Below are 9,604 nucleotides of genomic sequence, written 5' to 3'. Positions count from 1 at the left end.
GGTTCCCCATGGGAATCGAAGCCACAACCCTGCAAGCACCATGCTCTACCAACTGAGCCACGCAGGGTCACATGGAATGTGGGGTTGGTTGTCTCTATCAACTCCATTATTAAATTGCCACTGACAGTATACAATAAATCCCAAGCTCTTTTATGATTGTGCTATAAAGAGTTCCCTTCCCAGCTAGCACATTTGGTTCTATGGAAGTTGTAGGAACGTTAGTTTTTGGTTTTCCATTGGTTCTGGGAACAAAGTCATAATTTTCCTGTCCGGTAAAATGTAAAGCTCTGGAAACTGACAATTTTAGGTTGCTGGGAGGTTTTGAATGTTTTACTATGGTTCCCTGAAAGGTTATTTGGGAGGTTTCATGAATGTTCTAAGAACGGAAATGATTATTTGAAGGCAATTAGATAGCTTTCTGAGAACATGTTTCATTAAGGCTGTTAATAACACTGCTAGCTTAACTGTTATGAATTCCAAACACAGAAAATACACATGGAAATTAATTTAGGCATTAACCATGCAAACACATTTATTTTTTATTGTGGCATGTGTCAGTGAGATTCAAATATATGGTCTTCTGTTGTTTATCCATGGAATTAGTCCACCAGGATAGTGCTAGCATGCCACGTTCTTTTAACTCACACAAAGTGGTTAATTTTTATCTCTTAAAATTGGGTGTGGCCAATGAATTGGCATGGCCAACACACCTGAACACCCTTAGCAAGATAGAGGATATAGAGAATTTTGTTGACGCTGAGAACAGAATGTATGTTTCTTAGAACGTTCTTTGAATGTTACTAATTGCAGCATTACCACAAATATGTAAGAGGCAAGTGGAAGGTGAAGAAATTAAGGAACTTGTTTGTCGGCCCTGCATTAAAGACCAATATTGGCTAAAGAAAATTGTGCAAAATAAAAAAAGTATGCCAGTTTCATTTAAGGATCAAAAAATGTACAGCTGTGCCATATTGCAAAATAGTTAGGAAGATATTTTTGATGTACCGCTTCTGTGGCACATGGTTTATGAACTGATATGCAAAACTACGCTGGATTCAGAACATCGTTTTTGTTAATTGAAATGATTATACAAAATTCTTGCAACCAATAAAATGTTATATATAAGGGGGATACAACCATCCTAGCTCTGCAGATTTTGCTGTGAAGAGACAGAATCATTAGATAATTTGTTTTGGTATTGTTCATATGTACAGTGCATTTGGAAAGTGTTTTTTGATTTTAAATTTTAAAAAAGAGCCTTGTCCCGAAACCACTCCTGAGTTGTCTTGGCTGTGTGCTTAGGGTCATTGCCTTTTGGAAGGTGAACCTTTGTCCCAGTTTGAGATCCTAAGCGCTGTGGAGTAGGTTTTCATCAAGGATCGCTCTGTACTTTGCTTCGTTAATCTTTCCCTAATCTTTCCCTTCGTTAATCTTTCCCTCGACAATACCCCATATTGACAAAGTGAAAACAGTTTTTTGCCATTCTTGCAAATGTATTTAAAATAAAAAACAGAAATACTTTATTTACATAAGTATTCAGACACTTTGCTATGAGACTCAAAATTGAGCTCAGGTTCATCCTGTTTCCATTGATCATCCTTGAGATTTTGTGGAGTCCACCTGTGGTAATTCAATTGATTGGACATGATTTGGAAAGGCACACACCTGTATATAGAATGTCCCACAGTTGACAGTCCATGGCAGAGCTAAAACCAAGCTATGAGGTTGAAGCTCTGAGACAGGATTGTGTCGAGGCACAGATCAGAGGAAGGATATCAAAAAATGTCTGCGGCATTGAAGGTCCCCAAGAACACAGTGGCTTCCATCATTCTTTAATGGAACAAGTTTGGAACCACCAAGACTCTTCCTAGAGCTGGTAGTCCAGCCAAACTGAGAAATCGGGGGAGAAGGGCCTGGGTCAGGGAGGTGACCAAGAACCCGATGGTCACTCTGACAGAGCTCTAGAGTTCCTCTGTGGAGATGGGAGAACCTTCCAGAAGGACAACCATCTCTGCAGCACTCCACCAATGAGGCCTTTATGGTAGGGTGGCCAGATGCAAGCCACTCCTCACTAAAAGACACATGACAGCCCGCTTGGAGTTTGCCAAAATGCACCTCAGACCATGAGAAACAAGATGATCTTGTCTGATGAAACCAAGTGTGAACTCTTTGGCCTGAATGCCAAGTGTCACATCTGGAGGAAACCTGGCACCATCCCTATGGTGAAGTATGGAGGTGACAGCATCATGCTGTGGGGATGTTTTTCAGTGGCAGGGACTGGGAGACTAGTCACGATCGAGGGAAAGATTAACGAAGCAAAGTACAGAGCGATCCTTGATGAAAACCTGCTCCACAGCGCTCAGGATCTCAAACTGGGACAAAGGTTCACCTTCCAAAAGGCAATGACCCTAAGCACACAGCCAAGACAACTCAGGAGTAGTTTCGGGACAAGGCTCTGAATGTCCTTGAGTGGCCCAGCCAGAGCCCAGAGTTGAAGCCGATCGAACATCTCTGGAGAGACCTGAAAATTAGCTGTGCAGCGAGACCCCATCCAAACTGACAGAGCTTGAGAGGATCTGCAGAGAAGAATGGGAGAAACTCCCCAAATACAGGTGTACCAAGCTTGTAGCGTCATACCCAAAAAGACTCGAGGCTGTAATCGCTGTCAAAGGTGCTTTAACAAAGTACTGAGTAAAGGGTCTGAATACTTATGAAAAATGTGATATTTCTGTTTTTAAAATTGTCATTATTGGGTATTGTGTGTAGATTGATGAGGAAATAAACAATTGAATCAATTTTAGAATAAGGCTGTAATGTATCAAAATGTGTAAATAGTCAAGGGGTCTGAATAATTTCTGAATGCACTGTAGCTTGTTTTTGGTGGCAGGTTCAGGAATGGCTGAAGAATTGCAACATTTACCTGGATATCTCTGAAAATAGCACTGCTGGGTGATTTAAAACGTCATAGATAATCGATCAATAATACAATAATACTCTTAGCAAACATTTTTTTACTTTAATTTACAATACGTAGAATCTATGAGAATAGCAAGGTTCAGAACTTTTGTGAAACTTCACAGCGCAGTTGAAAAATAAAAACTGGATGGTGTTCAGAGATGGATGGGAGAGGTTGAGTAGAGCTGAAGGATGGAACTAAAAACAAACAAATGATAACTATTGTCAAATATTCTGTGTCTGTAAAATGTATGTAGTATGTATAATCTGGAAGTAGAAGCCTAAGAGTTGTTGTCCATTTAGTTTACTTCAATTAGGGGAGGGATGTAAGGTTTATGGGAAAATAAAAAATAAAATATATTTAAAAATATAAAATACCAATCAAAAGTTTGGACACACCTACTCATTCCAGTTTTTTTTTTTATATATATATTTTTAAACTATTTTCTACATTGTAGTGAAGACATCAACACTATGAAACAACACATATGAATTAATGTAGTAACCAAAAAAGTGTTAAACAAATCAAAATACATTTTATATTTGAGTTTCTTGTTGACAGCTTTGCACACCCTTGGCATTTTCTCAACCAACTTTATGAGGTAGTCACCTGGAATGCAGTTCAATTACAGGTGTGCCTTGTTATAAGTTAATTTGTGGAATTTCTTTCCTTCTTAATGCACTAGAGTCAATCAGTTGTGTTGTGACAAGGTAGGGATGGTATACAGAAGATAGCACTATTTGGTAAAAGACCAAGTCCATATTATGGCAAGAACAGCTCAAATAAGCAAAGAGAAACAACAGTTCGTCATTACTTTAAGACATTAAGGTCAGTCAATCCGTAAAATGTCAAGAACTTTGAAAGTTTCTTTAAGTGCAGTCTCAAAAACCATCAAGCACTGTGATGAAACTGGCTCTCATGAGGAAAGGAGATCCAGAGTTACCTCTGCTGCAGAGGATAAGTTCATTCAAGTTACCAGCCTCAGAAATTGCAGCCCAAATAAATGCTTCACAGAGTTCAAGTAACATACACATCTCAACATCAACTGTTCAGAGGAGACTGCGTGAAGCAGGCCATCATGGTCGAATTGCTGCAAAGAAACCACTACTAAAGCATAGCAATAAGAAGAAGAGACTTGCTTGTGCCAAGAAACACGAGCAATGGACATTAGACGGATGGAAATCTGTCCTTTGGTCTGATGATTCAAAATGTAAGATTTCTGGTTCCAACCGCCGTGTCTTTGTGAGACGCAGAGTAGGTGAACAGATTATCTCCACATGTGTGGTTCCCACCGTGAAGCATGGAGGAGGAGGTGTGGGGGTGTTTTGCTGGGCACACTTAACCAGCATGGCTACCATAGCATTCTGCAGCGATACGCCATCCCATCTGGTTTGAGCTTAGTGGGACTATCATTTGTTTTTCAACAGGACAATGACCCAACACACCTCCAGGCTGTTTAAGGGCTATTTGACCGAGAAAGAGAGCGATGGAGTGCTGCATCAGATAAACTGGCCTCCCCAATCACCCGACCTCAACCCAATTGAGATGGTTTGGGATGAGTTGGATGGCAGAGTGAAGGAAAAGCAGCCAACAAGTGCTCAGCATATGTGGGAACTCCTTCAAGACGGTTGGAAAAGCATTCCAGGTGAAGCTGGTTGAGAGAATGCCAAGAGTGTGCAAAGCTGTCATCAAGGCATAGGGTGGCTACTTTGAAGAATATAAAATATATTTTGATTTGTTTAACACTTTTTTGGTTACTACATGATTCCATATGTGTTATGTTATAGTTTTGAAGTCTTCACTATTATTATACAACATAGAAAATAGTAAAATAAAGAATAGCCCTTGAATGAGTGTCCAAACTCTTGACTGCTACTGTATATATATATTATATGTGTGTGTGTGTGTGTGTGTGTATATATATATATATATTTACCCAAAAATATATGGGGGATTGGAAATAATGCAGATAATTCCTTTGATGGAAGCCACAATCTATCTGCAATATTAAAGCTGATCTACCCCTCATCGACCCCCCGTCCCCAATAAAAAATGTCTTGTGTTTTTTATGGAATGTTTTCTTAATGTTCTGATAACATTATTTTAAATTGAACTTTAAGGAAACCTGCAGAAAACGTTATGCTGAAGTACTGAAATTCCCACAGAAGAACGTTGTTTCTTAATGTTCTCTGAACGTTCTGAGAACATGACCTTAAATAGAACCATGAGGAAACCTGTAGAAAACGTCATGCTAAATAACCATAGGACAATCACAATCTCTCCAAGCTCTAAGAATCACATGGTTTTCAGAATGTTACGTGCTACCTGGGTTCGTTGCCTCTCTCACACACACATTTCTTTCTGTCACACACCCGCATGCATACACAAACAAATTTACTTAAAATATCATATGTTCTTCTCATGGCAAAGAATGCTGAATTTTGTTTGGAATATCGTTCGATCAAAGAAAGACTATTTCTAAGACTGTATACGTTATTGCTTCATTTTCTGTTCCAAAATGAATAAGCTGATAGAAAACATTGTGGCAATCAACATACTGTGTGAAATCCAACCTCGCGATGGGGATGGATGTCACAAGTGTCCAGCGTGTGTTTGATGGCTTATAACTCCATGTTGGAATGAGATATGAGGATGAAAAGGTCCCCATTTAAACCTAAGACCTTGTTCGTTCACCTAATATTGCAAATATTCTTGTAAGATATACTGGTGCTGAGAAATACACACGAGAGTAAAAAGTGTGACAATCAATCCCGGTCTCCCCTAACCATCTAATGACAGTACAGGTAAGCCTTCATACAGGTAGTCCCCTCATATGCTTTGGAACACACAGCTACAGTACTTGTCCCTGTCTACCCCCCATAAACAGCAACCCCCACCACTTTAACTGAACCTCCCCAACATCCAGCTACCATTGAGCTCTACTCAAAGGCCCTTGTTTGCTCTTGTCCGCCAGGCTTGTTTTAGCCGGGGATGAGGGAGACAGACAGGGAGAGGAGAGAGAGAAGAGCCGAACTGGAGATGCCAGGGCCCCCCTACTAACTCACAAACAGCCAATCACCTGACTCGCCTGTCATCGAGCCGCTCCGAGCCTCTGTGGTGTCTCTCACTGTCTTCCTCTTAATTACCCATCATCCACCTCTCCGGCGAGGCCCTCACAAATTACAGCGCATTGTCCCCCGCCGATCGACCTGTCATCGCGCGGCCCGGGTTTCAGAGACGCTGGCCATTGTTGGCTGCTGTGCCCCGGCCCGGGCTGAGAAGAGAGGGCCCCCCGTAACAAACCTTCCCCATTAGCTCTGGTGCCAGCTGACTTTGTGACCCAGACGGCTTTCTGCCGAGTCAGGCCAAATGACAGGAGCTGTGGCTGATATACCCACACACACAATGGAGGGAGGGATGGAGAGAAGGGGGAGAAGAGGGGGGGAAGAGAGAGGGAAAGAGAGAGAGAGATGGAGGGAGGATGGAGAGGGGAGATAGAGGGTGGGTGAGAAGGGAGAAAGGGAAAGAGAGAGAGAGGGCAAGCGAGAGGGGAGAGAGAGAGCAGGAGGAACAAAACAAAAGAGCGCCCTTGCTTGACATGAGCTAGTGGTCATATTAAGTTAATCCTCCTGGCCCACTCTTTTCTTTTCTTTCTTTTTTTTCTTTTCTTCCCTCTTTCCATTTATTTGATTGTGTTCATCTGCAGTGAGGATCTCTATGGAGAATTGGCCTCATCCATCAGACTAAACGTCTCCACTGCCCAGGAGTTGAGAGAAGAATTGACCCCTTTTTATGATGTCAGATGAGCAGAGAGATGGAAGCAATAGGAGCACTGTTCTAGTCTGAGACTGCAGGAGAGATGGGGTAGATTCAGCGTTCATATTTGTTCAGCCATTGAAATGCCCTGAATTGAATTGTATTGAATACAGTGTGAATGCACTGTAGAGAAGTAAAGTAGTTTTTTTGTACCTGGTCAGATCACATTTAATTCATGAGAGTCAATGGGGTCCGGTAGATTATCATGAAAACTATAACAAGGGAAAATCATGAGTTTATCCGTTTTCTCCAGACAAACAAAAAAAAAAGTCTCAGTTTGACTGTAATTCCCAATTACCGCGCCTATGTGACTTACTTCCTCGCAAAAAAATATGCGGACGCAGATGTGCTCATGAAACTGATCATCCGATCATCCCGAAGAATCCAGCAATCAAACCGAGAATGTTTTCTTCTTCTTCAAATTAAAGTCCACAAAGCTTTGTTTATCTTGCAGTCAAATGAAATCAGCTTCGTGCCCTGGTTTCATCGTGCCAACAGATTGCATCAGCCAAATCTAAAGACCTATTGAAAAACAAACACATAGTAAATTTTAATTGTATGGCCTTGGGTATTGAACGTAAAGTGTTTTTACTGTTCTCCTTTCTTTGCTATTACCTAAATGGAGGCAACTAAATGCACTAATTAATAATGACTAGCATATGCTGGGTTAAGTGTGGAATTATTTTACTGTGTTATTACGTGTAAATGAGAGATTAAAGGTACAGCAAAGGGTGTTCAGTTCAGACGCTCACACAAACACTGTAACAGTCGACCAGGGTTTGATGAAGTATTATTATGAACTTGGAATATATACTGTATATTGATGAAAAATCTTTGTCTTTTTTTATTGTCGTAATGTCAAAAAGGTCCTTACAATACAATGGTATACCCTTAAGATTGTCAAAATGCATTTCCCTTCTAAAGTCTTTTTTTTTAATGTGAATACACATCGATAGTAATTTGAATTGCATGAAACTGTTTGGTATTTTAAGTCCTCATAATCCTTTAAATATTTAGGTCAAATAAAAATAAAAATTGCATTTCTGTCCCATTTGTCTGGTGGTACTCCTGAGTGGCACAGCGGTCTAAGGCTAGAGGAGTCACTATAGACCCTGGTTCGATCCCGGGCTGTAACACAACCAACCAACCAGCTGTGATTGGGAGTCCCATAGGGCAGAGCACAATTGGCCCAGCGTCGTTCGGGTTAGGGGAGGATTTGGCCGGGGTAGCCCGTCATTGTAAATAAGAATTGGTTCTTAATTGACTTGCCTAGTTAAATAAATACATTAAAAAATATTTTTAAAATGGTGTGATTTATTATCTACTCTATTGTGACTCATTCACTTTAGAGCTCATAACCTGTCACGAAGTCATACTGTATGTACACATCCATCCAACTTATTGTAAGGACCCCCCACCCCTGTTCCCCCCAAACAAATACCTCTTAATTATAAGCAATTGCCCCCTTTCCCCACAGTCTGTGGTACATGAAAGCACTAGTAATTGTATGAGTTTGTTTGTGGGGGATAAAATGTGACGTGGGTTGTAAAAAAACTGAAAATGGAAGGCTCCCATTGAAAAACAATGGCCTCCTTCCTCTCTCTCTCCCTCTCTCTCCCTCTCTCTCTCTCGCTGAAAAACACTGGAAAAAGTGCCATTTGGCATCGATTAGAAAAAAGGCTAAATTAGGGAGGTGGATGGGGGAGGAGGGGAGGAAGACCACAGGGTAACACACATGTATCTGTAGCCGCGACACTCTCTACCCCCTCTAATTTGGATGTCTAAGAATTGTCTGTATTTGTTTCCATATACCAGTAGGTCTTAATCAGACTGTAAATGAATGGCATAGCACATTGTGTGTGTGTGTGTGTGTGTGTGTGTGTGTGTGTGTGTGTGTGTGTGTGTGTGTGTGTGTGTGTGTGTGTGTGTGTGTGTGTGTGTGTGTGTTGATGTGTGTGTGTATGTATGGGCACAGTCCCCATTTGTAAATCGTTAAAATATTTTTTTTTCTGTGACATTAATTAAAGTGCTTGCATGCGGTCACGGTCCCGCCGGCTGCACAAGTTGAGGATAATGAAGGGTTTCAGTGTGCTAACTGTCTGGTGGTCCTCTCAGTTCAGTGTGCTAACTGTCTGGTGGTCCTCTCAGTTCAGAGTGCTAACTGTCTGGTGGTCCTCTCAGTTCAGAGTGCTAACTGTCTGGTGGTCCTCTCAGTTCAGAGTGCTAACTGTCTGGTGGTCCTCTCAGTTCAGAGTGTTAACTGTCTGGTGGTCCTCTCAGTTCAGAGTGCTAACTGTCTGGTGGTCCTCTCAGTTCAGAGTGCTAACTGTCTGGTGGTCCTCTCAGTTCAGAGTGCTAACTGTCTGGTGGTCCTCTCAGTTCAGAGTGTTAACTGTCTGGTGGTCCTCTCAGGTCAGAGTGCTAACTGTCTGGTGGTCCTCTCAGTTCAATGTGCTAACTGTCTGGTGGTCCTCTCAGTTCAATGTGCTAACTGTCTGGTAGTCCTCTCAGTTCAGAGTGCTAACTGTCTGGTGGTCCTCTCAGTTCAGAGTGTTAACTGTCTGGTAGTCCTCTCAGTTCAATGTGCTAACTGTCTGGTGGTCCTCTCAGTTCAATGTGCTAACTGTCTGGTGGTCCTCTCAGTTCAATGTGCTAACTGTCTGGTGGTCCTCTCAGTTCAATGTGCTAACTGTCTGGTGGTCCTCTCAGTTCAATGTGCTAACTGTCTGGTGGTCCTCTCAGTTCAGTGTGCTAACTGTCTGGTGGTCCTCTAAGTTCAATGTGCTAACTGTCTGGTGGTCCTCTCAGTTCAGTGTGTTAACTGTCTGGTAG

This window comes from Oncorhynchus masou, chromosome 5 (assembly GCF_036934945.1).
Source record: "Oncorhynchus masou masou isolate Uvic2021 chromosome 5, UVic_Omas_1.1, whole genome shotgun sequence".
NCBI classification, from domain to species: Eukaryota; Metazoa; Chordata; class Actinopteri; order Salmoniformes; family Salmonidae; genus Oncorhynchus; species Oncorhynchus masou.
Note: the sequence above shows the minus strand (reverse complement) of the source record.